This window comes from Triticum aestivum, chromosome 4A, assembly GCF_018294505.1.
Source record: "Triticum aestivum cultivar Chinese Spring chromosome 4A, IWGSC CS RefSeq v2.1, whole genome shotgun sequence".
NCBI lineage: Eukaryota > Viridiplantae > Streptophyta > Magnoliopsida > Poales > Poaceae > Triticum > Triticum aestivum.
In genome coordinates, this window is record NC_057803.1 from 193,726,942 (window position 1) to 193,754,168 (window position 27,227).

Here is a 27,227-nt window from a genome sequence, read left to right on the forward strand (position 1 = left end):
CGCCACGCCGCCTCCTCGTCGCCGCCACCGTATGCCGCCCCGCTGCGCCTGCTCCGGGCCGCCGCACCTCTCCGGTCGCCGCCCCACCAACTGTCCGCCGCCTCCGCCGCCCAGCTCCGCCGCGGGAGCCGCGTCTGCTCCGGCCGGCGAGCTCCGCCACTCCGGCGAGTCCCCGCACTCCTCCAGCTCCGGCCACCGCGGTGTACAACTCCGGCGACCTCGTGTACTGCTCCGGCGACGAACCTCGGGAGGCGTGCACGAACCGTAGATCTGGAACTTGAGGGTTGACCTCGTTTTTCTCCTAAGTCCCAGTAATTTTTTGGCATTCTTCATCGCATCATAACTCATCATCCGTGGCTCCGTCTTGGGCGTGTAGCATATCAAATTGTTCGTATCGATGAGTACTTCATTTCATCACATTGCACCATGTTCATTTGAGTTCATCTTGATGCCCTAAATGCTGTTGCAAGAGTGCTAGGTAATGTTAGTTTCAGTTTCTTAGCAGAGATTGGACATTTGTCATTTTTGCCATGTTTAATGTGTGCCTCCTATGAACTTGAGCCCTACATGTGTTTTGAAGTATGCCATGCCATCTTTACAGGGGTGTATGCCATGTATTTTTATGATCTTTGTGGTGACTAGCACAAGCATGCAAAATAGCTCTCGTAATGTTGCTGATTTCAGGGACTTAGAAATCTTCTAAGTCTTTTCCCTGATAATATTTTTATGCCATGTATTCTTGTTGCTACAGAGTGATCCATGCCTCTTTTGAGCATGTTCGGCAAGGATGATTTATAGATAATGTTATTCTCTATCCATCCATGTCTTTGTTTGCAATTATGGATCAACTTAGCATGAATCAATATTGCTCTACTTTTGCTATAAAATGTTCCTGGCAGATTGTTTACATGTTAAGCAATTTTGTCGAGGTTGTTATAGTTTCTCCTTGCATGCTATGAGGTTGTTCTTGCCATGTTTAGCTTCTATGCCATGTCTACTTGCGGGGTGTATGCTTAGTTTGTCACGCAATGCCTTGTGGTGAGTGTATCGAGCTTGCAAACATGCATACGTGAATCTGTTTTGCCGTGTTCCTGTTTTCTGCTAAGTCAGAATCTGTTAACAAAACTTGCTATGTTCACATGGTTGCCATTGTATTTTCTGATCCCTTTTGGCTTATGGTCAGTAAGGGACTTTTGTTGTATGCTTTGAGTAGCTTCATGCCATGTCTTACTTTGACATGATATGTTCCTGTAGCATGTTCTTATCGTGCTCTAAACATTGCTTGCTGATGTTAATTCTTGACATGTTATTTTCTCCAAGTGTGTAACATGATATCTTTTGCACTTTTGCCATGATTATTTGAACCTGCTATTGTGTGAATTAGTCGTAGCTTAGTGTTCATCTTTTGTCAAGCATCTTGAGTGGATCACTAACATGTAATTTTTTGCTATGTTAGGGTGCAGTAGCTTGTTGTTCTGGATGCATTTAGATGGCCTCGTGCTGTTAATCGCAGCTTTGTGCCATTATTGTTTTGCTTGCCATTTGAAAACCGTGCATCCGATTCCGGTGATCTTTATATCGATTTCGACCAAAATCAACTCCTCTTTCCAGTGGCACTCTTGGTTTTCCAAGTTGATGCCAGGTTAAATCTTTCCTTTCCAAAACATGCATATGCATTGCATATCACATCCCCCATATCATGCCATGTTTTGCATCATGTTGCTTGCGCATTGCACCGTGGTTGATTGTGGTTCCCTTTGTTTGTGTTCTTGCTTTGGGTAGAGACGGGAGACAAGTACATGATCGAGGAACCCGTTGAGTACGCTTACGAGGATCAAGCTAACGTCAATTCGGAGAACTTTGCATGCAAGATGACCATACCCTCGAAATCACTTCTATCTTTGCTTGCTAGATGCTCACTCTTTTGCTTTGCCTATGCTACGATACCTACCACATGCTTTATCATGCCTCCCATATTGCCATGTCAAACCTCTAACCCACCTTGTCCTAGCAAACCGTTGTTTGGCTATGTTACCGCTTTGCTCAGCCCCTCTTATAGCATTGCTAGTTGCAGGTGAAGATTAGAGTTTGCTCCTTGTTGGAACATGTTTATTGTTGGGATATCACTATTATATCTTGTCTATTTTAATGCATCTATATTGTTGGTAAAGGGTGGAAGGCTCGTCCTTATGCCTGGTGTTTTGTTCCACTGTTGCCGCCCTAGTTTTCGTCATACCGGTGTTATGTTCCTTGATTTTGCGTTCCTTACACGGTTGGGTTATAATGGGAACCCCTTGACAGTTTGCCTTGAATAAAACTCCTCCAGCAATGCCCATCCTTGGTTTTACCATTCGCCACCTAGCCTCTTTTTGCCTTGGGTTCCGTGGACTCAAGGGTCATCTTTATTTTAAACCCCCAGGCCAGTGCTCCTCTAAGTGTTGGTCCAAACTAGAGCCCTTTGCAGCGCCCCCTCGGGGAAACTCGAGGTTTGGTTTTAGTTGTACGGAGTGCTCATCTGGTGTGCCCTGACATCGAGATATGTGCAGCTCCTATCGCGATTTGTCGACACATTCGGGTGGCTTTGCTGGTTTAGTTTTACCATTGTCGAGATGTCTTGTAACCGGGATTCTGAGCCTGATCGGGTTGTCTTGGGAGAAGGAATATCCTTCGTTGACCGTGAGAGCTTGTGATGGGCTAAGTTGGGACACCCCTGCAGGGATTTGAACTTTCGAAAGCCATGCCCGCGGTTATGGGCAGATGGGAATTTGTTAATGTTCGGTTGTAGAAAACCTGAAACTTAACTTAATTAAAATGAATCAACAGAGTGTGTGGCCGTGATGGTCTCTTTTCGGCGGAGTTCGGGAAGAGAACATGGTCTCGTGTTATGCTTGAACGTAGGTTGTTCTAGGATCACTTCTTGATCATAGTTTCTCGACCATGCCTTGCCTTCTCTTCTCGCTCTCATTTGCGTATGTTAGCCACCATATATGCTAGTGCTTGCTGCATCTCTACCTCATACTTTCACCCTACCTATAAGCTTAAATAGTCTTGATCGCGAGGGTGTGAGATTGTTGAGTCCCCGTGACTCACAGATTACTTCAAAACCAGATGCAGAGACCGATGATACCACTCCAGGAGATATGACTAATCTAAAGTGGGAGTTCGATGAGGACTCAGGGCGCTTTCCAAACGATCAGTAGTGGAGCCCAGTTGGGGCGATCGGGGACATTATGCATTTGGGGTTGTCTTTATTTTGGGTTCCTTAGTCGGACCTTGATTGTATCTGGATGATTGTAATGATATATTTATGTTATTGTGTGACATGGCGATTGTAAGCCAATTATGTATCTCTTTTCTTATTTAGTACATGGGTTGTTTGAATATTACCCCACTTTCGACATTGCTTACAATGCGGTTATGCCTCTAAGTCGTGCTTCGACACGTGGGAGATATAGCCGCATCGTGGGCGTTACACTCGGGTCCTTAGCAAGCGAACTAAGGGCGAGCGTCTTTGGAGTCGGCTTGGCCTTAGGGCTTGCCTTCTCCTGAGGCTGGGCCCCAGAGCCTCGGGGCGGGGGGGGGGCAACCCTGGCACAGGAGCACAGGAGGCAGCCTCGCCCTTCTGCACCAGAGTCGTTGCGACCACGATAGGTCGCTTGGCCTCGGCAGCTCCGGCGTCCTCTTTCTTCCTCTTCGCGGCCGATGTCAACCTGGCATCGAGATGGTTACATTGACTACTGCATAGCGATCAAAGGGCAAGGGCAAGGAAATACACTTACTGGTCCTCGGCAACGTAATCCCTCTTCCTGCCCAGGAGCGCAAGCTTCCCACGCACGGGCGTCGTCGTGCTCTCAGGGGCGGACGAACATGCGGCCGGCTCTGCGACGATGACGCCGGCAATGAGGTGGAGCCGCTGCCCTGTGGAATCAGCGCCGACCTATCTTTCTTCGGGATCCACTGCCTCAGCCTCTTCCGGGGGGTGCCCCCGGACCTCGTGGTGACCCTAGTGGAGAGCGGCGACTCCCTGACTGGGTGCTCGCCAGCATCGTCGTCATCGGAGAAGGCCCAGAGGAGCTCGCTCTGCCATGGGGGAGAGGTATCTTCCACCTCCTCCAAGGTCACCTCTGAGTCTGCCTTCTCCTCCTCCTCGCACTCGCCGGAGGACACCGGCACCGGGGAGCCCAGGGGCTGGGAAGACTTCAGCTGCACAAGCCTTTGCTCGTTGAAGACTGCCATGGCGGCGGACAACCTCTCCCCGTCCTCGAGATGGTACAACGGGAGATGGGTTTCTGGGGGCCGCCCTGGTCCTTCCCGAGCAAGGTACGCATGACCTTGCTTAGCTCCTCGTCAGACAAGGCGTCCGGGCGCAACCGGAGGTCGTCTTCCGCACCCTTGAAGCTCCACAAGGGGCGCGAGTGCGCCTGGAGCGAAGCCAGGTGTTGTGTCAGGAACTCCTTGACGATCATGGCCCCCGTCAGCTGCTCCGTGTCCAGGTTAGCTATCATCTGCTCCAGCAACTGCTCCACCCGTGGGTCGGTGAGCTTCTCAGGAGTCCACCGGTCCAGCTTCGCCGTCAAGGTGGTCGGAAGCTCCAGCCGAGCGCGGGAGCGCTTGGCGCCCATGAAGATCCACTTGTTCCGGATGTCTTCCACCTTCTTCCCAAGCCTCGAGATCGAGTTGTTGCCTTGAGCCGCGATGAAGCTGGCACATCCAGAGCATTGGCCACTATTTATCCGGGTGTAGAAGAAGTGGCGGTACAGCACAACGGAGGGCATCACCCCCACGAACTCCTCACAGTAGAAGGCGAAGATCGATAGGAGGAGGACGGAGTTAGGATGAAGATGGAGGGCGTGGAGCCCGTAACGGCGGAGGATGTCATAGAAGAAACTGGAGAAAGGGGGAACCATCCAAGTGAAGACGCTGTGTAGGAAGAAGGGGTAAAAGGTGTCACCCAAAGCTTCCGGCTTGGTAAAACTGACCCGAAGCGCCGTCTCTCCCCCCTCATTGTTGTCGCCCGCCGTCAACGGGAACACGGCGGCGAGGTGCTTCTCTTCAGCGATGCTGGACGCGCTTAGGGCCGACTCGAACCAAGAAGCCAGGCGCGTAGCCAGAGCCGAAGACTTCGCCTTGTCAGTGGCTATCAGTGGCGAGTTTAGGGGAGGGATTCAGCAGATCTAGAGGCGCTTGGAGCAGAGGAAGAAAGGGATCAGAAGCAAGACGAAGGAAAGACAATAAAGGCTCAGCGGTAGGCGTCGGCCTTTTTGACGGCAAGGAATGGTTGCTGAGGCCGCGCAGGGAAGCGGAGAGGCCCACGTTGCATTAATCACCAGGCGTCTACCAAGGCCGGAGGTGGTTAGGGCCCGTGGCGCTCCGAAATTGCCCCTTGGCTTCTCCTCGAAGCCAATTCCAAGCACGCCTTGGGCCTAGGGGCTACTGTTGGCATTCTGGGAACGGGGGTACCCGGACTTGCCTACCTGCGGCCGACGGCATGGCTTCATTGACGGCCTGGTATGGCCCACCTTCAGCATCGACAACTCAAGACCATCGTGAGAGGCCGAGCCTCGTGAAGTGGATGACAACAAGACACCCACGAGGAGCGGCCTCCTCAGGCTGGCTCTCGAGGAGCGGAGATTCCTATGCAGGCTTCACCAAACGAGGTTCGAATGACGTGAGCCATGAAGACCAAGGCTAGGCGGGCTCAGTGTACCAGTTTCCTGTTTGGTGCTAAGGAGGCAAGCGCAGGCGCAGAGTCCCGAGGAATCCGCCATAGGTTTCCATTCCGGTGCAACAAGACCAAGACCGCTAGGACGGCAGGACGGAGGTCATCGTCGAGCCCACCGCAACGTCATGACGAGAGACTTTTTGCAGGCGGAGACTACTTTTGTTAGGATAGCATGTACTAGTTGTCTCCCTTCAAATTTGGCCATTGTGGGAAACCTTCCTGCCTTCATTTGGGAAGAGGACCAAGACCACTATAAATAGGGCCTAGCCGCCACCATAGAGGGGGATCAGATCCAAACAGACCTCTTGAGGTTGTTCCCCCACTGTACTAGTTCATCCTTAGCCCATCGAGGCCAATCCACCACAAAGCAGGAGTAGGGTTTTACATCACAAGGTGGCCCATACCTGAGTAAACTGCTATGCCTTGTTTCCTTCTTGTTTAACCGAGCTAGGCCCTGGGTGTCAGGACCCCGATTCCAAGTCACATCGATCTAGCCGGTAACACCTCATATCACTTTGCGGCCTCACACACGGTATTCCCACGGGTGTCGCCTTACCATGGCCCGTGACCGTTTGCGCCTTTTGGCACACGTATATGATAGTGTCGCTAGCATCCATATGACAGAGAACCCGGGCCGATGTCACACCCTGATTTTCATGGCACAACACTTAAGATGATAGATCATGATAAAATGTGGATTGAAAAAAAAACTTTTGCATTATTTGACTTTTTATTTGAGTTGGTTTTCTCTCTGTGTTTTCAAGTGCTCTTTAAAGTCAACACAACTCCACCTTCCGTACTTCATCTCCTTGACCCAAACTTCTGCCCAATGATCATGCCATGTGTATAGTGCAATATAGTATTTTGTTACAAAAATAATTTGGCCAAAAAGTATTTTAAAAAATTAGTTATCCAAAAACCCCCGAGTTGAGGTTTGCACTGCAAGTACTTGATTTGGGGTATGAAAAATATTTCAAAGAATATATTTGAAACCTATTAGATATAGGACTTCCATAAACCACAAAAATATAATTTTAAAAGTTATTTTCCTATTTTGTTTAAAAGCTTTTTCTTAAGGCCACAAATGGTCTTTAATAGGGAAAAATTATTTTAAAGCTTTAAAAATATTTTACAAAAATCAGGGAAACTCGGTGGGCATATATTTCCCATATATAAGAGTTTCAACACATGGTCATGTTCAAAATATTGGTCAAATCCCTCAAAAACCCTTTCTGGATATTTCAAGCTTTTGAAATATTTACAAATGAAATATTCTCCAAAAATTTCAAGAAAATTCTAGCATCTCACATATGACATGTTTGATGATCTTGGCAAGTATCATGTGATGGAGAATAGTATAACCCCATGAAATCCCCTCAAAACCATTTCTGTCCATTTTGAAGTTTGAGCAACTTTACATTGCCAAACATGTCCAAATGTTCTCAAACCTTGTGAACATGCTCAAATGGTCTAATAATTCATCTAGACCAAATGGCACAAGTTGGAGAAAATGTTATATTGATCAAAGTACCCCAAAACCCGCTCTGACCAGAATCAAATTTGAACAACTTTGTACTACCAACTTTCTCTCCTTGACCCCAACATTTGTTAGCATGTTCACATGACCAAATGAGGCCACTACACCAAGTGGTTCATCAAGGGGAAGTGATTTTCTCAACTAGATCTACACAAGTTCATTTCTTCTAATTTCTAGGGTTTACAGAAGTTGCATTGGCAACTTTGCCCAAATGGACTCAACCTTCGTGGAACATATTATTATCTCAAGCTATTTGACCCTGTCAAGCCTCATGACAATAGGAGTTCATCTTCTTGCCCAAACCAGCAACAAACACTTTCTGCCATTTTACTAAAACCCCTGTTTTGATCACTTCCACTCTTCTCCATGGCCTCAACTTTTTACCACAGCCCCTCCTAGTCCCCTTGCACCTCTAGTAGCAATAGCAAATCCATAGCTCAATTATTGGAGGGTAAAACCCCACTTTCTCTCTCTGGACAGCCCCTTTCCCTCTCTCCCTCAACCTCTCTCCTCTCCTACTGGCTGTCCAGGGCATCCAAGGCCCTCTCCCCTTTGTTTACTCCTCCCTAAACAACCTAGACACAAGTGGCCGCGCCCTACAAGCCAAAGGCATGCCCTGGCATGCAATTGGCGTGCTCCAGAGCGCGCTACAGTGCACACCCACACTATAGCCATCCCCAATCCGCACCATCTGGCCACCTCGGGTCTGGCCCTTGCGCAAGTCAAGGTGCCTCGACGTCCTCATCATGCCACGCCTTTGTCCCCCTCCTCCTTCTCCCTCCTGCTGCCCTTGCTCGCACGTGCGCCGGCTGCCCGAGAGCTCCAATGAGCGGCCTCACACGTATGGTGCCCCTGGCCCTCCTCCTGCTCTCTTCCTTCACCTGCTCACTCTGGACCAACCCCATGAGCACCCCAGACACACTCAAACAGGCCCCCATGACCCGTGGCGACGACAACGAGCTCGTCGGCGCACAAGTCCACAGTGGACCATCGCGCGGCTATATAAGCCCGCCCCGGGCCGCTCCGGTGGCATTCGCCTCCTCCTCACACCCCCAAGAACACGCCCGCACCACCCAAACGTCCTCAAGGGGCTTCTGTTCTCGGGATCGACCGGAGCTCTGCCGCCTCGGGTCACTGTCAATCCAGAGGTACGGGCCCTCTCCGCCCCCACTCTTGCTCGATCTAGAGCCGCAGGAGCCAACTGATCATTTCCCCTCCCTCTTCCGCATCGGTTGCAGGCCGAACGGAGCAGTCTGTCCACCTCCCAAAGCTCCTCCGCCGTGCCTCCTCGTTGCCGGCAAACCAGGCCATGCCGGCGACCAACTCCGGCACCACCCGAACGGCGACACGACGAGGAGTCCAACGGTGCCATCAGCTCACCCCGCCGTGCCCGGAAACGTCGCTGGTGAGCACGCCGACCCTCTGGTCGCGAGGTCAGAGATGACAGGCGGGCCCCGCCTGTCATCCTCATCTCTCTCTTGCCCCCTCTCTATCCCACTGGCAGCTGGGCCCCGCCCGTCAGGTTCAAACCTGGCACGCGCGCGCGCGTCGGCTCGGCTGGGCCGCGTCGCTGGTTGGGCCGCTGCCCTGCGGCAGTTCTGGCCCAGAAGGCACAGTGCCCCTTCCCCTTTTTCTTTTTCTGTCACTTTTCCAAAAATTCCACAGGATAAAATATATGTCCAAATAAATTAGTTCCAACTCCTAAATTCCTAAAGTATTGTAGCCTATTTAATGGTGCAACTTTCATTCAAATCGAACAAACTTTTCTTCACTTTAAATATTTAAATGTGATTTTAAGCAATTAAATATACCTTTGTAAATCCATTTCTCCTATTCTCCTACTCCAAATCCAAAACTAGGAATTTTCCCCTTCTTAGTTTTCACCCTAGTATTTAATAAAAATGAGTTGACATTTTTCTAAGCACTTTGGTTTTTCTGTTTTCCTATTGCCTTATTTTCTCGTTATTTTCTTGCGGTGAATAGATACCGTATTTGATGAAGTAGTTGGATAAGAAGAAGGAGAAGGACTTGAAGACTTTGAAGACCAAGGCAAGCAGCCCTTTGACCATGTCTATGAAACCTTTTTATGCATGTCATATAGCACCATATTGTTGTTGCAACAGAATCATGATGAGGTGGTAACCACTTTGATGGGTTGCCTCTGTTACTTCCTCATTGATACTTGCATGGTGCATGACCCTACCTCCTTATGAGGGTTATGCCGGTGGGAGTAGATAGGATGCTAAGTAGTGTTACGCAAAAGGGACGGGGATATGCATGGTAATGGAGACAAGGCATTTTCAAAAGACCTTTTTTTGAAAACCCTATCGGGTGCCACTTATGCCCGGGGGAGATGATGAGTTGGGTGACCACTTGATGACGAAGTGGTGTACCGAGGCAAGTGTGTGTGTTGTTTTTCAAAATGGATTGGTTTAAGTTGCGACCGTTATTCCAACCTTACATGCGCAACCACTCTACCCTTGTATGGGAAAGGGCATTATTGATTACCTAGGCCGATACTAGCTTGGAGCCCGCCTTACTAGTGACGGGAGAGTTGTTGGTGCGCTCTCTCGGGACGGGGTCGTGCTAGGTAGGGCGGCCAAGAACATTTTTATGGGGCACCGGACACACCGTTGGTACCCCGTGCCAGTGGTATGTGATGAATATGGGAGCGAGGCTCCACAATTTTAAGTTGTGAAATGTTGGGCACGGGGGTTAGTACCAATCGAGTGGACTATATGTTAGTATCGTCTAGGGAAAGATAGTGATCGGGTGCTTACCCCGGGTTGTGGATGACACGGAAGTTCCCTGAATCTTGTGGGTAAAGTGTGCAACCTCTGCAGAGTGTAAAACTATTCGAATAGCCGTGTCAACGGTCAAGGACAGTGGGTAACCGCTCTTGGGCTACGTCCACATGTTACAAACCAGTGTGTGTGTATGGATAAGTGGGAAGAACTACTTGGGTCAAGTCAAAGGACTTGACATGATTGAGTTGGGTTGATGCCCACTCTATTTATGTTGATATATGTAACCTGTCCTCATGGTTACTTGAATTCTCCTGATGCATGTCTTACAAGTTGTTGAACATGTCATTGCACTCAAAACTAGCTTTCTGCAACAAAAATTACCTATATCATGCATTGTTGTATCTTGAACCAAAACATGGGTTGCTTGCGAGTACATTCGAAGTACTCATTGGCATGCCACTGGTTATTTTATTGGCCAGGCATGAAAGAACAGGATATAATGAAGAGTACCTTGGTGACGAACATGCGAGCTAGGACGCTTCCCAGTCAGAATGCATGTAGGGTTAAGGCAGATGGCATGGGTCCAAGTTGTTATTGAAGAGTTCTGCTGCGATGATACACTCAAGACTTGACCATAATGGTCCTACTTGTGTAAAACGGTATGTATGGATGTAAGACTCTTGTTATTCAGCTTCTGTGTGTTCAGTGAGCATTGATCTGTGGGATCACTGTACATGTGCATTCGGTGATCTCAACTTATGAGTCGGGGTCCCCACAGAGCTGGTATCAGGGCCATCCTGACTGTAGGAAGCCTTAGTTAGCATGGTCAGTAGTTAGAGTAAAACTATTTCCAAAAATATTACTAGTTTTCAAAACCACCTATACTGCTCTTCCCTTCTCAGTTTTTCAAAAAACTAAGGTATATGTTCCTTATTGATCTCTTCCCCTTCAAAACTATTGCAACGGTCGCTAGCACCCTCAAGCCCCTGACCACAGGATTCCTTGTAATCCTCGAAGGAGTACACCTTGCCAAACACTCACCCACCTCTTCTGAACCCAAGATTCGCGACACCACAACAAGACGATGCCAATAGAAGATACACCTTTGAAGAATGAGGACATGAAGACCCAGAGGATGGTGACACCTTTGAATTTGCCCCAGGATGATGCAACCTTGTCCTATGACGATCAGGGTGTAAGATATGAAAGACCATGATAGACATCGCTAATAGAGCAATCATGTCCTTACCGTTGTTGTATCGGCAACCACCGGTGGATGAGAACCTCGCCATTGGGCCCGCCTCACTATAGTGAGTAGGAAAACGGTTCTCTTCATCCCGCGCTCTTGGTGTCGATGTTTTCATCAATGTAACCGACATTTTGGACCTCTACTATGCCTTGTTAATATCATTGCATAAGGGATTACCTACCTGGTACCGTCGACGCCTTAGAAGGAAAAAGGGGTCGTCATGATTAAGAAGACAACAGAAGATCGAGTCTATGCCTGCTACGAGGAGCCACCTTCACCCCATCACTTCAACAGGCGAGAAGTTGTTGAAGAATCTTTAGGCTCAACCCAGATTGTTTCATCGAACAACTACAAGAGACATAGCAACACCTGAGGAAAACCCAGAAGACAGCATGAGGCACGAAGTAAAGAACGACTATTAGTCCGAGAACCCCTAGGGTAGGATGAGTCGTGTACCCCCTATGCGCAGTCGAGTCCATATGATGGTTCGAATAGAACCATGATTGTGCGTTGCTTGTTTTTAATTGTTTGTGTTTTGATATAGGTCGCACTTTTGCCCTAGGCAACAAGTACGCGACTATATCACCTTCCTTACCTTGCTTCTTTTGTTTGACCCTTTCGGCACTTGTTGTTTGCACTCGCACTATAGAACCCCCTTTAGGCATCACTCTCCTCTATGCTATTTTCCCTCTCATCTCTCTCTCCTCAACTGAAGACCGGCAAGACAAGGTACACCAAGGATTCTACTTCGACAACCAACTAGCAATGAAGACTTCTGCTACAATCTCCATGACCAAGTGCAACCCCGTAGAATTATGTTTAACCCTCAAGATTAGAGACCCATTCCTAGACCCTTCAAGACTTCATAAGATACCCCAGCTCGAATCCTTAACCATGTGCTTAACCCACAGAATTGCAAGAGAACCTGTTAAGCCTCCGTAACCTTGCTTATCACTGGGTTCATTATGGAACTAGTGGACATAGTGAACGAGCACATTATCATCCTAAGATAGCACCAAAACTGACGATGCCATAGGGAAGACCAATTTGAGGATATAGGAATAGATGACAAATGACTTGATGAGTTTATATCAATGACTTTGAGGAATCATCTGAGACTATTTGGTGGATCGTGAGGCTTTTCATGTTGGTAGATGGACTTGGTGGGATCATGTTGATAGAGTAGCATAACTTTCATTAGCCCTGGAGTAAATTGGATTTTGTAGGACAATTATAATCGCAAGACGGACTTCTTGGAAGTATAAGGATTTGATGGAAGATAGTTGGCATTATGAAAATGACTTGGGGGAATAGATAGGAATTCTCGTTGGACATGAGATTTGGATTCAATAGGTTATCCTAGTGGAGTATGGATGCAAAGTAATTCTACATGGTTCGGAGTAAATTGGATTTAAACTGATGATCTCGATCATGATACCATGTTTCTTGGAAGACAATAAACTAGGAGATTGGGTTAATTGTTGGAGTTGATTTAGGGATCTATATAAGCTTGACCTTGGAGTTACTTGACCCCGATAATGGGACATTGGTGGACTGACTATAGTAAAGATAACCCTTTTCAAGTATATGAGGATTATAGGACATTAGAAGATCATGTGGAACACCATAAACATTGGATTTGTAGAATTAATGGATTGTGTAGTTATGGAAGTTAATGGGTTGTTGGAGTTGATTCATAGGAAGGAAACAAGATCTTGGAGTGGCTTACGACGTGTTTCCTTAGGATAGAGGTGCTTTATCTTAGACCTTGGAAGAAAAGGCTGAGCACTTGGATTGTCATGTTTAACTCCATCTTGGAAGCTTGTATACCCATGAATTTTTAGGGGTAGCCATACATATGAGTTGGGGGATTGTAGACATATATGATTTTGTTAGACCTCCTCTCGAGAGCCATGAGGATATGAATCACATGAGTGATGATTGGAGTTGACCTATATGTAATGATGCTTTCGGTGGTATAAGGTTATTTGCTTAAAGGACTAGATAGAACAACTGGCATCTCAGGAACCGTGCTTAAGGATAAGATAATAAAATGTTCACTCGCACACTAAAATCCTTGAAACCCTTAAGCCCTACTAAGCCACAACATGGTCGGGTCATTACCATAGGTGTTGACTCTAAATCGAGAACACCTCGGACCATACTCAACCGTGACCACCACCAATACCCCCAGCCTAATTTATGTACCCCATGAACAAAGTTGTCATGGAGTGCGTTGACAAGATAGTTGTCATCTTTATTTTGGTAACATAATTGTCTACCCGAAGACGGAATAAGAATCACTGAGCTAGCGAAGAAACATTTGAAGACCGCCATGCCAAGGAGGAAGAACTATACTAACCACCAAGTGAACTTACTCGTTGAAGACCGTGCATATCTGCAAACCACTCCTCTCAGAAGTACCAAGCATTTCCATGTCAAAGGGAAGCTCACTCCAAGATTTAACACCCCCGCCGAGATTGCTACGAGATGAAAGAGAAGACAGTTGTCAGCTAGAGTTACCACTTGAGTTACCCATTGTGCACAATGTTTTCCATGCATCACACTCAGGAAGTGTTTTCGACTTCCTAGCTAGTCCGATCACTAACAAGGACATCGATCACCAAGCCATCAACCCCCAACCTAATCTAACCTACCACGAGCTACCCATTAGCACCCTGCATCAAGAGGAGCGTCATACATGAAGCCACACAATCAAGTACTTCAAGCTCAATGGAGCACTACATGGAAGCAGAAGCAACATGAGGACTTGAAGACTACCCCGAATCCAAGTTTCCATACACCTTTCCGCGCCTAGTTTGGGAATCTCGGGGACGAGATTCTTGTAAGGGGGTATGTCTGTCACACCCTTATTTTCATGGCACAACACTTAAGATGATAAATCATGATAAAATGTGGTTTGGAAAAAAAACTTTTGCATTATTTGACTTTTTTTTAGTTGGTTTTCTATCTGTGTTTTCAAGTGCTCTTTAAAGTCAACACAACTCCACCTTCTATACTTCATCTCCTTGACCCAAACTTCTGCCCAATGATCATGCCATGTGTATAGTGCAATATAGTATTTTCTTACAAAAATAATTTGGCCAAAAGTATTCTCAAAAATTAGTTTTCCAAAAACCCCCGAGTTGAGGTTTGCACTGCAAGTACTTGATTTGGGGTATGAAAAATATTTCAAAGAGTATATTTGAAACCTATTAGATATAGGACTTCCATAAACCACAAAAATATAATTTTAAAAGTTATTTTCCTATTTTATTTAAAAGCTTTTTCTTAAGGCCAGAAATGGTCTTTAATAGGGAAAAAATATTTTATTGTTTTAAAAATATTTTACAAAAATCAGGGAAACTCAGTGGGCATATATTTCCTATATATAAGAGTTTCAACACATGGTCATGTTCAAAATATTGGTCAAATCCCTCAAAAACCGTTTCTGGATAGTTCAAGCTTTTGAAATATTTACAAAGGAAATATTCTCCAAAAATTCCAAGAAAATTCTAGCATGTCACATATGACATGTTTGATGATCTTGGCAAGTATCATGTGATGGAGAATAGTATAACCCCATGAAATCCCCTCAAAACCATTTCTGTCCATTTTGAAGTTTGAGCTACTTTACATTGCCAAACATGTCCAAATGTTCTCAAACCTTGTGAACATGCTCAAATAGTCTAATAATTCATCTAGACCAAATGGCACAAGTTGGAGAAAATGTTATATTGATCAAAGTGCCCCAAAACCCTCTCTGACCAGAATCAAATTTGAACAACTTTGTACTACCAACTTTATCTCCTTGACCCCAACATTTGGGAGCATGTTCACATGACCAAATGAGGCCACTACACCAAGTGGTTCATCAAGGGGAAGTTATTTTCTCAACTAGATCTAACAAGTTCATTTCTTCTAATTTCTAGGGTTTACAGAAGTTGCATTGGCAACTTTGCCCAAATGGACTCAACCTTGGTGGAACATATTATTATCTCATGCTATTTGACCCTGGCAAGCCTCATGACAATAGGAGTTCATCTTCTTGCCCAAACCAGCAACAAACACCTTCTGTCATTTTACTAAAACCCCTGTTTTGACCACTTCCACTCTTCTCCATGGCCTCAACTTTTTACCACAAACCCTCCTAGTCCCCTTGCACCTCCAGTAGCAATGGCAAATCCATAGCTCAATTATTCGAGGGGTAAAACCCCACTTTCTCTCTCTCCCTCAACCTCTCTCCTCTCCTACCGGCTGTGCAGGGCATCCAAGGCCCTCTCCCCTTTGTTTACTCCTCCCTAAACAACCTAGACACAAGTGGCCGTGCCCTACAAGCGAAAGGCTTGCCCTGGCATGCAATTGGAGTGCTCCAGAGCGCTCTACAGTGCACACCCGCACTATAGCTATCCCCAATCTGCAGCGTCTGGCCACCTCAGGCCTGGCCCTTGCTCTAGTCGATTTGCCTCGGCGTCCTCATCACGCCACGCCTTTGTCCCCCTCCTCCTTCTCCCTCCTGCTGCCCTTGCTCGCACGCGTGCCGGGCTCACACGCGCGGCCTCACACGCATGGTGCCCCTGGCCCTCCTCCTGCTCTCTTCCTTCACCCGCTCACTCTGGACCAACCCCACGAGCACCCCAGACACACTCAAACAGGCCCCCGTGACCCGTGGCGACAGCAACGAGCTCGCTGGCGCACAAGTCCATGGAGGACCATTGCGCGACTATATAAGCCCGCCCCGGGCCGCTCCGGTGGCATTCGCCATTGAGGGAGTCCTGGATTAGGGGGTGTTCAGATAGACGAACTATACCTTCAGGCGGACTCCTGGACTACGAAGATACACGATTGAAGACTCTGTCCTGCGTCCGGAGGGGAGTTTCCTTGGCGTGGAAGGCAAGCTTGGCGATACGGATATGAAGATCTCCTACCATTGTAACCGACTCTATGTAACCCTAACCCTATCCGGTGTCTATATAAACCGGAGGGTTTTAGTCCGTAGGACAACATACAGATCAACAATCATACCATAGGCTAGCTTCTAGGGTTTAGCCTCCTCGATCTCATGGTAGATCTACTCTTGTACTACCCATATCATAAATATTAATCAAGCAGGACGTAGGGTTTTACCTCCATCGAGAGGGCCCGAACCTGGGTAAAACTTCGTGTCCCTTGTCTCCTGTTACCATCCGGCCTAGACGCATAGTTCGGGACCCCCTACCCGAGATTCGCCAGTTTTGACACCGACATTGGTGCTTTCATTGAGAGTTCCTCTGTGCCGTCGCCATTAGGAAGGATGCCTCGCCCCGTCTTTAAAGACGGCACCGTTGCTAAGGGAGCTTTGGCTGTCGACCAAACCCTTCGGTTAGGTGGCTTTCTTATGACCGCCTGTTCGGCTTCTGCGCCGACGATGACCTCTCGAGCCATCAAAAATAATCTTCATGTCAACTCGGAACTCACCGAGCAGTTAGATCCAATAGAGCTTTCCTCCATAAACGAGCTCTTGGATCGCTTCGCCGCCCTGGGAGTCGCTACGGATTACGACCAGATTGGGCCTAAAACCGATCTAAGAGAGATTAACTCTCCCCAAGTCACCCATCACGTTGCCGTGGTAGAGGGACAGTGCGGCGACCCTTCATCTATCTTAAGGACTTGCTACATCCGGATTCACGATCCCTCCAAGCCGCATACCCGCGGAGGGGAGAATATCACTCAAGACCTGAACTTAGAGTCAGGTGACGGGCTAGATTCATTAGACAACATCTAGGAATCCAAATTGTCGAGTTCAGAAATTCCTCGGCCTTTGATCCTTAGATGGGGTGAGGCTTCGGATTTAATTCCACCCACCCGCCCCAACATATGTGATCTATCCAAAATCAGGCAAGACCCTGATGAAACAGTACATCATTACTGGGCCAGATTCCTCTTAGTTAAGAACAGGCTAAGGGACTGCCGTGAGGAAGATGCAATCTCAATCTTCTGCGAAAATTGCACGGACAAGGGAATACTCAACGCCATAAGTCGCCGTGATATTACATGCTTCGCTGACTTGGCGTCCATCGTACGAAAGTACTGTGCGATGGAAAGCGCCTGGAAAACCGAAATAACATTTTGGGACAATCCGGCCCTGAATACAAACCCAGTCCGAAATAAAATGGTGCATCATCACCAATCACCTGGGTCAAGCACTAAAAAGCAAAAACCCTCTACAGGGCATGGAACCATACTGGAAGGATTGCTTAATGGACCCTATAAAATTCACAGTACAGAGGATGCCACACCAACTCACAGCCTCAGAGCATGTTGGATACTCCGGCAGGTGGCCAAAATTGGCGAAAATCTCCTAATTCCGGAGGCCACAGAAAGCCACCCCAGAGACACCAATACGGTATTTACAGTCTTTGAGACTTTCGCATCAAATAATATGCGAAAAAGGACACTCCGCAGCCTTGCCGAAGTCTACCAAGTAGCAACAATAAACCCATGGAGTGACACAACTATTACCTTTAACGCCAGTGATGAACCTAAATTCCGAACAGCCCGAGCACCAGCCGCATTGGTCCTTAGTCCAATAGTGGACGGCTTTCGTCTTACCAAGGTACTCATGGACGGCGGCAGCGGATTGAACCTCATTTACGAGGAGACTCTTCAAAAAATGGAAATAGACTGGAACCGCATTGAGCGAAGCAGCACAACCTTTAGAGGAATAATCCCCAGTCGGGAAGCGTGCTATATAGGAAAAATCACACTAGATGTGGTGTTCGGCACGCCAGATAATTATAGGTCCGAAGAGGTCATGTTCCAGGTGGCTCCGTTCAGCAGCGGTTATCATGCTCTGCTAGGGCGGGAAGCATTTACAATCTTCCAAGCAATACCCCATTACGGGTACATGAAGCTCAAGATGCCCGGGCCTAACGGGATTATCACTCTCGCTAGTGATCCGGACATAGCACTCCGCGCCGAAAACAAGACAGCCGCACTGGCCCTCGAGGCACTATCCGAAGCCCTAGCGGCTGAGGAGCTGACTGCACTGCACTCTATGGTGAATAGGGACGATGTGGTACTCAACAAAAGATCCAAGTCCACCTCCTTTAAACCGGCGGACGAAATAGTCAAATTCCAAGTCCATCCAACGGACCCCAATAAAACAGCTTCCATCGGGGCACAGTTAAACCCTGATGTCGACGCCGCATTGCGAGAGTTCCTACGAGAGAACTGGGACATTTTCACCTGGCACCCTTCAGACATGCCAGGAATCCCACGCAGGCTGGCCGAGCACAACTTAAATATCCAAGCAGGATTGAAACCTGTCAAACAGGCTCTTCGGTGTTTTTCCCAACCTAAGAGATAGGCCATGGGAGAGGAGCTAGCAAAGCTATTGGAGGCCAGATTCATCAGAGATATAAAACATCCGGACTGGCTAGCAAACCTGGTGATGGTACCAAAGAAGGACAAATACTGGCGCCTGTGTGTTGATTTTAAAGACCTTAACAAGGCTTGCCCAAAGGATCCCTTCCCCCTCCCCCGCATCGACCAAATTATCAACGCTACCGCAGGACAGGATTCATTGTGTTTCCTCGACGCATATTCTGGCTACCATCAAATCAAGATGGCAGAACCAGACCAAGCCGCAACGGCATTTATCACACCATACGGGCCATTCTGCTTCAACATGATGCCCTTCAGGCTCAAAAACGCTAGCGCAACATATCAGCGCATGATTCAGACATGTCTGGTGAGCCAGATCGGCAAAACAGTGGAGGCATATGTAGATGACGTGGTCGTCAAAACAAGAAATGTTGAATCTCTAGTAGACGACTTGAGGATCACATTTGATAACCTCTGAACATACGACATCAAGCTCAACCCGAAAAAATGCGTTTTCGGCGTTCCAGCCGGAAAGCTCTTGGGCTTCATTGTATCCGGTAGAGTAATTGAAGCAAATCCAGCCAAGATCCGAGCTCTGTCGCAACTGGATATCCCAAAGGACCTCAAACAAATACAAAAGTTAACCGAATGCGTGGTGGCTCTAAGCCGCTTTATCTCCCGCTTGGGAGAAAAGGCCCTACCCCTTTACCTCCTCCTTCGGCGCACCGAACACTTCAAATGGACGGATGCAGCCACGACCGGACTCGACAAAATAAAAGCCATACTAGCAACAAACCCAGTCCTGGCCGCGCCAAACATTGGCGAACCAATGCTATTATACATTGTAGCAACACATCAGGTTGTAAGCGCAGTGCTTGTCGTTGAACAAGAAGCGGACAAACACAAATTCCCTCTTCAAAAGCCGGTCTATTATGTGTCCACCGTCCTGACTCCCTGCAAATCACGGTACCCGCATTATCAAAAGATTGCGTACGCGGTATTCATGGCGTCCCGAAAGCTACGACACTACTTTCAAGAGTGTTCAATAACAGTAGCCTCGGAAGTACCACTTAACGATATTATAAACAACCGTGACGCAACGGGCCGGATTGCAAAATGGGCCATTGAGCTCCTCCCGTTCGACATAACTTATAAGCCACGACGAGCTGTCAAGTCGCATGTCTTGGCCGACTTCGTCGCAGAATGGACGGAGGCCGAACTCCCTAAAGAGTATGGCACATATTCCAATTGGATCATGCATTTCGACGGCTCCAAGATGTTGGCCGGACTGGGGGCTGGCGTCATTTTGACGTCCCCCACAGGAGACACAGTTCAATACGTACTACAGATTATGTACACGGACTCCAACAATGCAGCCGAATATGAGGCCCTTTTACATGGTCTCCGCATGGCAGTATTCATGGGCATCCAACGCCTAGAGGTGCGCGGGGACTCGAACCTCGCAATATCCCAAATAAATGGAGACTTTGATGCCAAGGATCCAAAAATGGCAGCTTACCGCAACATCGTCCTAAAAATGTCAGCTCGGTTCGAGGGGCTTCAATTTCACCATATAGCCCAGGAAAATAATCAGGCGGCAGATGTCCTGGCACGCATCGGCGCAAAACGCGATGTAGTCCCCCCCAACATCTTCTTGGAGAGGCTGTTCAAGACATCCGTAGTATGGGAAGGGGAGCCGAACAATAACAGCCCGGACCCAACCGCACTGCCCGACACCGAGCATTCTGACACAATTGGAGGCTCTGCCAATGAAATAACACCCTCAGCCCACGTAATAATGGCCGTCATCGACCCGTGGACAGAACCATTCCTCGCCTACCTTACTAGGCAGGAACTCCCCGAGGACCAAAATGAGGCACGCTGCATAGTGCGGCGATCCAAAGCCTACAGAGTCCACGAGGGAGAGCTTTATAAGAAACGCACTACCGGAGTCCTTCAAAGGTGCATCTCCGAAGAGGAGGGGCGGAACCTCCTGGCTGAAATTCACACCGGACTCGGCGGTCATCACGCTGCAGCACGGTCACTTGTAAACAAGGCCTTCCGTACGGGCTTTTATTGGCCGACGGCCCGGGCAGACGCTTAGGACTTAGTCCAACGATGCACCGGCTGCCAGCTCTTTGCAAACCAAAGCCATATGCCACACACCGCCCTCCAAACTATCCCCATTACTTGGCCCTTCGCGGTCTGGGGGCTTGACATGGTCGGACCCCTTAAAGGAGGAACCCACAAGCAAAAATACTTACTGGTCATGGTGGATAAGTTCACCAAATGGATAGAAGCCAAGCCTGTTAAGACGGCCGATCCGGACCGGTGATAGACTTTATTTCCGGGGTTGTACACTGTTATGGCGTCCCCCACCGCATCATCACTCATAATGTCACGAACTTCACGGCCGACGAGGTAAAACTCTGGTGCAAAAACATGGGCATCAAGCTCGACTATGCTTCCGTCTATCACCCACAAACTAACGGCCAGGTTGAACGTGCAAATGGTCTTATCATGAGCGGCATCAAACCCAGATTAGTGCGGTCCCTCAAGGAATCTAACACGTACTGGGTAGTGGAGCTCGACTCCGTACTCTGGGGGCTGCGGACCACGCCGAATCGCACCACCGGATACACACCATTCTTTATGGTGTACGGCGTAGAGGCAGTTTTGCCTTGCGACATAATTCATGACTCACCTCGAGTGCGCATGTACGAAGAAAGAGAAGCCGAGCTCGATCGGCAGGATAGCTTGGACGCATTGGAGGAGGAGCGTGACGTGGCAAAAGCCCGTTCCGCATTCTATCAACAGCAGGCTCGAAGATACCAAAGCAGAGAAGTACGGGCCAAAAATTACAATGTTGGCGAATTAGTTCTACGACTACCGGACAAGAAAAAGGACAAACTCAAGCCCAAGTGGGAAGGTCCCTTCATAATTAACCAAGTCCTGACCGGTGGAGCGTACCGCCTGCGGGATGCATCGGATAACCGACTCGAGCCAAACCCATGGAACGTAGCCTCTAAAGGCTCATAAAGTGACGCGCTATCCGTGCTCATTAAACCTGGGGGCTTCTTTAAACAGAAGCTTATTCATGCGGGCTTCATTCCCAACACATGTGTCACACTTCTGCATGTACCTTTTATTCACCATTATATGCATCGATATGACTTAAGTTTTGGCCGAGCTGGGTTGCCTGGCTCCTATGCTTACCCCTACGTTCCCGATTGTTCGGCTAGGTGGTAAAGGGAGCACCTCTGTGATTTTTACTGCCGGGTCAGCCGGACATGTACCTCAGACTGGGTGAAGCCGAAAGCTAGCGTTCTTAAGGGAATATTCGGTCGGTGAACTAAAGATGATCTTTTTTTATTTTTACCTATACGCCCCCAGATGTTTTTCCTGCGTTTCTTTTCGCAGCATGGACATGCACCTTAGGGCATGCCTCCCAGGGAAAGGAACCCCTAACGGAACTATTCTCCTTGGAAGATGTTTCTTACTAACCATGTATTATAGCATACCTAGTCGGGCACTTGTCTGTTCACGCCCTAATGACACCTACGCCTAGTCTCCATGCATTCCCCGGTTCCTATATAACAGCACGGGAATTCGGACACACTCCGGACCGTCAGGTCCCGAGGCTGAAGAGAAAAGGTCGGCCATGACAAATGATCTACAATCCGGCTAGAAGGCATTATAAATGTCAATTAAATTACATAGTCATTTTGACTGGTTGTATTCCTCTTCAATACCATGTAACAGGCTATCTAATTTACAGTCCTGCTGGGAATACTTTGCGGCCAACTCTACTTGGCCATATACTAAGCTTACAGGGATCTCCTTCCCATCGGGCCCTACAGGACCGACCTCGGCCATGTGGTTGGGGTCAGCCTTTGCGTACCGCGTCTTTACCATGGCCCAGGCCTCCCTAGCGCCTTGACAATAGGCTGATATCTTCCACAATCAGAAGCGCTGTCGTGCTCCCTTTAGCTGCTCCACAAGCTCTCCAAGACCTTCGGGCACGGAGACGGATGGCCACAGGGCCTGGGCGACGCCTCGCATCGCCTGCCGAACTCGATCGAGCAGTTGAGAGAGCTCGGGAAGAAGGTCACCCGTAGAACCGGGCATCTCCTCTGCAAGACGACCTGTTAGCATACCTACAGACATTGCTCTGTTAGTCGACTTCCCCGCCGAACTTTCTTTCAAAAGGTTCGCTCAAGCAGTTACTAAATATGCCGCACCGAAGCCGCTGATTCTCCTTCACGGAGTCTGACAGCTGGGCACGAACATCTTTCAGCTCGGCGTCCAGCTTGGTGTTGGCATCTTGGAGATTGTTCTTCTCCCCCATCACCTTTAGCAGCACCCTCTCACCAGCCTTTAGCTGGCGTAGGAGGTGTTGACTTTCCGGATTCAATCCGGCGCCATCTGCAATTTATTTGTTAGATTCGCACCAAAGCCGTGCTACGCAAAATACTTATCTTTCGAAGTGTATATTACTAGAGGGGGTCTCCTTAGGCTCCCCTGCCGCGGCTAGTGCGGCCTCAAGTTGGGCTTTGCACTCTTCTAGCTCCTTGGACAGTAGGGAATTCTTTTCCGTAAGAACCTGCATCACAAATGATCCTTAAATCAGTTATTCTAACTATTTCAAGTCTCGGGGGCTACTGGTATATATATAATTACCAAAATTTTCTTACCCGTATGTCTTTTACATATTGCTCCATGGCTCTGGCTAGACCATCTTGAGCGGCACGGAGGTACGCATCTCCGGACTTGAAGGCATCTAATGCCTCTTGGGAGAAACAAGCGTCGCGAAGAATTGTCCGGCGCCGCCTGTGGTTCATGGCACTCTCCACCTCAGAGTTGGTGGCAGACAACCCGTCCACATCCTCCATCGGAGGAGCGTCCGGTGCGCGCCTTGTGTTCGGCCCCGCTTCCGGGCCAGGCTTTGGAGCCTGGCTGGTGGAGGCGCGATTGGCGGTCTCTTCGAATATAGTTCGGCGAGGTCTCTTTATCCTAAAGAGAGCACAAGTGTTAATATGCCTTGAAGGTATAACACCTGGAATAAGGGGGTGCGCCATACCTTTGCGCTGACGCCTCGGTCCGGACTGCACCTCTTTTCTGCCCACGGGGCCCTGCGGCCCCTCGTTGGCTTGTCGCCGCAGGTTCAGCCTCCCGTTTCTGGGAGGCCAGAATTAGCCCTGGATAATCAGCCGTAATGGCCACCAGGGCGTTGTCCTTGCTCAATTGATGGAACACTCCATCAATCAGATCCACCGGAAGGTCCGAATCCTCTTGAGAGTCCGGGTCGAGGGACCGTTCTAGGTCCTCGAGTTGTGGAGGAGGGTTGTTTATGTCTTTGACGGCCTGGCGCAGTTCCTGCATCGAAATCACTAAGATTGAATATTTAACAATGGGGATATAAAACGGATGGGCAAGATGTGACCACTCACCCAGCTTGGAGGATTGTACATGGAAAATCCACCCTTTGGGTCGACATGGAGAAAATCCTCCTCTTCTCCCTTGTACAAAGCGGACAATGTCTTTATTAGAGCCGCAGCCGATCCGGCCCCTTACAGCCGTAGAGGGTGGTGTAGTCCTCCCCGTTGAAATCCCACATGGGGTGGCTTCTATACTGTAGCGGCTGCACCCCTCGCATGATGCATGCGGCCATGACCCCGATCATGGTTAGTCCGGAATGAGCTAACAATCTTATTCGGCCCATCAGGTAAATGATGTCCCTGTCACTTTCCCTCTGAGGGCTCCATGGGCGCCAGCTTAGGCGCTTCTTTAAGGGAGCACCATTGAATTCAGGGAGGCCAATCCGAACAGGATCCGGCAGCGAGAGGTCTTCTATATAGAATCATTCCGAGGGCCAGTCTTCGGATGCCTTCTTTGGGGTTCCGGACAGATATCCGGTCCCGACGATGCGCCACACTTCGGCTCCGCCCACTTGATACATTGACCCCTTCTTGGAACGGGGCACGAGGCAAAACAACTCCTTCCACAGTCCGAAATGAGCTTCAACACCCAAGAACAGCTCGCAGAGGGCCACAAAGCCTGCGATGTGCAATATTGAGGCAGGCGTGAGATGATGTAGCTGGAGGCCATAGAACTCCAGCAGCCCCCGGAGAAACGGGTGGATTGGAAATCCGAGCCCCTTATTAAGTAAGGGACAAGGCACACCCGCTCTCCTTTGGAGGGATTAGGGGCATTCTCTACTTGCTCTCCGCCGTTGTAGATGGCAAGACCGGCTCGGACCGGGACCATATAGGCCGAGGGGAGAAATCCCTTGGTCTGGAGCGTCACTAGCTCGCTATGCGGGGTGGAACATCTCTCCCAATATCCAGGCTTAGGACTGGAAGGGCGAGGGGAGGAGTTGCGACGGCTGGCCATGGTGGAATGGACCTTTGTCAGATGCGCTCTGATGAACACTAGCGGAAGGGAGGAGGTGTGGATTGGATCTACATCCTCGTCCCCTTAAATAGGATGGCTCATTTACACGGCTAGGGGTGTGAATGTAAAAACACTCAGACTTTTCATATTCGTTTGACACGTGGGAAGCGGCCATTATTGGGCATAGAAGCCAAGGAGCGCAACATCTACAAGAAACCGGACTTTATTCAAACAGGTGCAAGGAATTTGGAGGAGAACCCGCCTTGCAATGCGGAAAACAATCTGCGCGCCGGACTCATCGTCATTGAAGCCTGGTTCGGGGGCTACTGAGGGAGTCCTGGATTAGGGGGTGTTCGGATAGCCGAACTATACCTTCAACCGGAGTCCTGGACTACGAAGATACAAGATTAAAGAATCCGTCCCGCGTCCGGAGGGGACTTTCCTTGGCGTGGAAGGCAAGCTTGGCGATACGGATATGAAGATCTCCTACCATTGTAACCGACTCTATGTAACCCTTACCCTATCCGGTGTCTATATAAACCGGAGGGTTTCAGTCCGTAGGACAACATACAGATCAACAATCATACCATAGGCTAGCTTCTAGGGTTTAGCCTCCTCGATCTCGTGGTAGATCTACTCTTGTACTACCCATATCGTCAATATTAATCTGGCAGGACGTAGGGTTTTACCTCCATCGAGAGGGCCCGAACCTGGGCAAAACTTCGTGTCCCTTGTCTCCTGTTACCATCCGGCCTAGACGCACAGTTCGGGACCCCCTACCCGAGATCCGCCGGTTTTGACACCGACAGCCTCCTCCTCACACCCCCAAGAACACGCCCGCACCACCCAAACATCCTCAAGGGGCTTCTGTGCTCGAGATCGACCGGAGCTCCACCGCCTCAGGTTGCCGTCGATCCAGAGGTACGGGCCCTCTCCGCCCCCACTCTCGCTCGATCTGGAGCCGCAGGAGCCCACTGATCATTTCCCCTCCCTCTTCCGCATCAGTTGTAGGCCGAACGGAGTAGTCTGTCCACCTCCCGAAGCTCCTCCGCCGTGCCTCCTCGTCGCTGGCGAACCAGGCCACCCCGGCGACCAACTCCGGCACCACCCGAACGGCGACACGACAAGGAGTCCAACGATGCCATCAGCTCACCCCGCCGTGCCCGGAAACGTCGCCGGTGAGCACGCCGACCCTCTGGTCGCGAGGTCAGAGATGACAGGCGGGGCCCGCCTGTCATCCTCATCTCTCTCACCCCCGCTCTATCGCACTGGCAGCTGGGCCCCGCCCGTCAGGTTCAAACCTAGCGCGCGCGCGCGTCGGCTGGGCTGGGCCGCTGCCCTGCGGCAGTTCTGGCCCAGCAGGCACAGTGCCCCTTCCCCTTTTTCTTTTTCTGTCACTTTTCCAAAAATTCCACATGGTAAAATATATGTCCAAAAAATTAATTCCAACTCCTAAATTCCTAAAGTATTGCAGCCTATTTAATGGTGCAACTTTCATTCAAATCCAACAACCTTTTCTTCACTGTAAATATTTAAATGTGATTTTAAGCATTTAAATATACCTTTGTAAATCCATTTCTCCTAATCTGCTACTCCAAATCCAAAACTAGGAATTTTCCCCTTCTTAGTTTTCACCCTAGTATTTAACAAAAATGAGTTGACATTTTCTGAGCACTTTGGTTTTTCTGTTTTACTATTGCCTTATTTTCTCGTTATTTTCTTGCGGCGAATAGATCCCGTATTTGACGAAGTAGTTGGATAAGAAGAAGGAGAAGGACTTCAAGACTTTGAAGACCAAGGTAAGCAGCCCTTTGACCATGTCTATGAAACCTTTTTATGCATGTCATATAGCACCATATTGTTGTTGCAACAGAATCATGATGAGGTGGTAACCACTTTGATGGGTTGCCTCTGTTACTTCCTTGTTGATACTGTTGGAAATATGCTCTAGAGGCAATAACAAATTAGTTATTATTATATTTCCTTGTTCATGATAATCGTTTATTATCCATGCTATAATTGTATTGATAGGAAACTCAGATACATGTGTGGATACATAGACAACACCATGTCCCTAGTAAGCCTCTAGTTGACTCGGTCGTTGATCAATAGATGGTTATGGTTTCCTGACCATGGACATTGGATGTCGTTGATAATGGGATCACATCATTAGGAGAATCATGTGATGGACAAGACCCAATCCTAAGCCTAGAA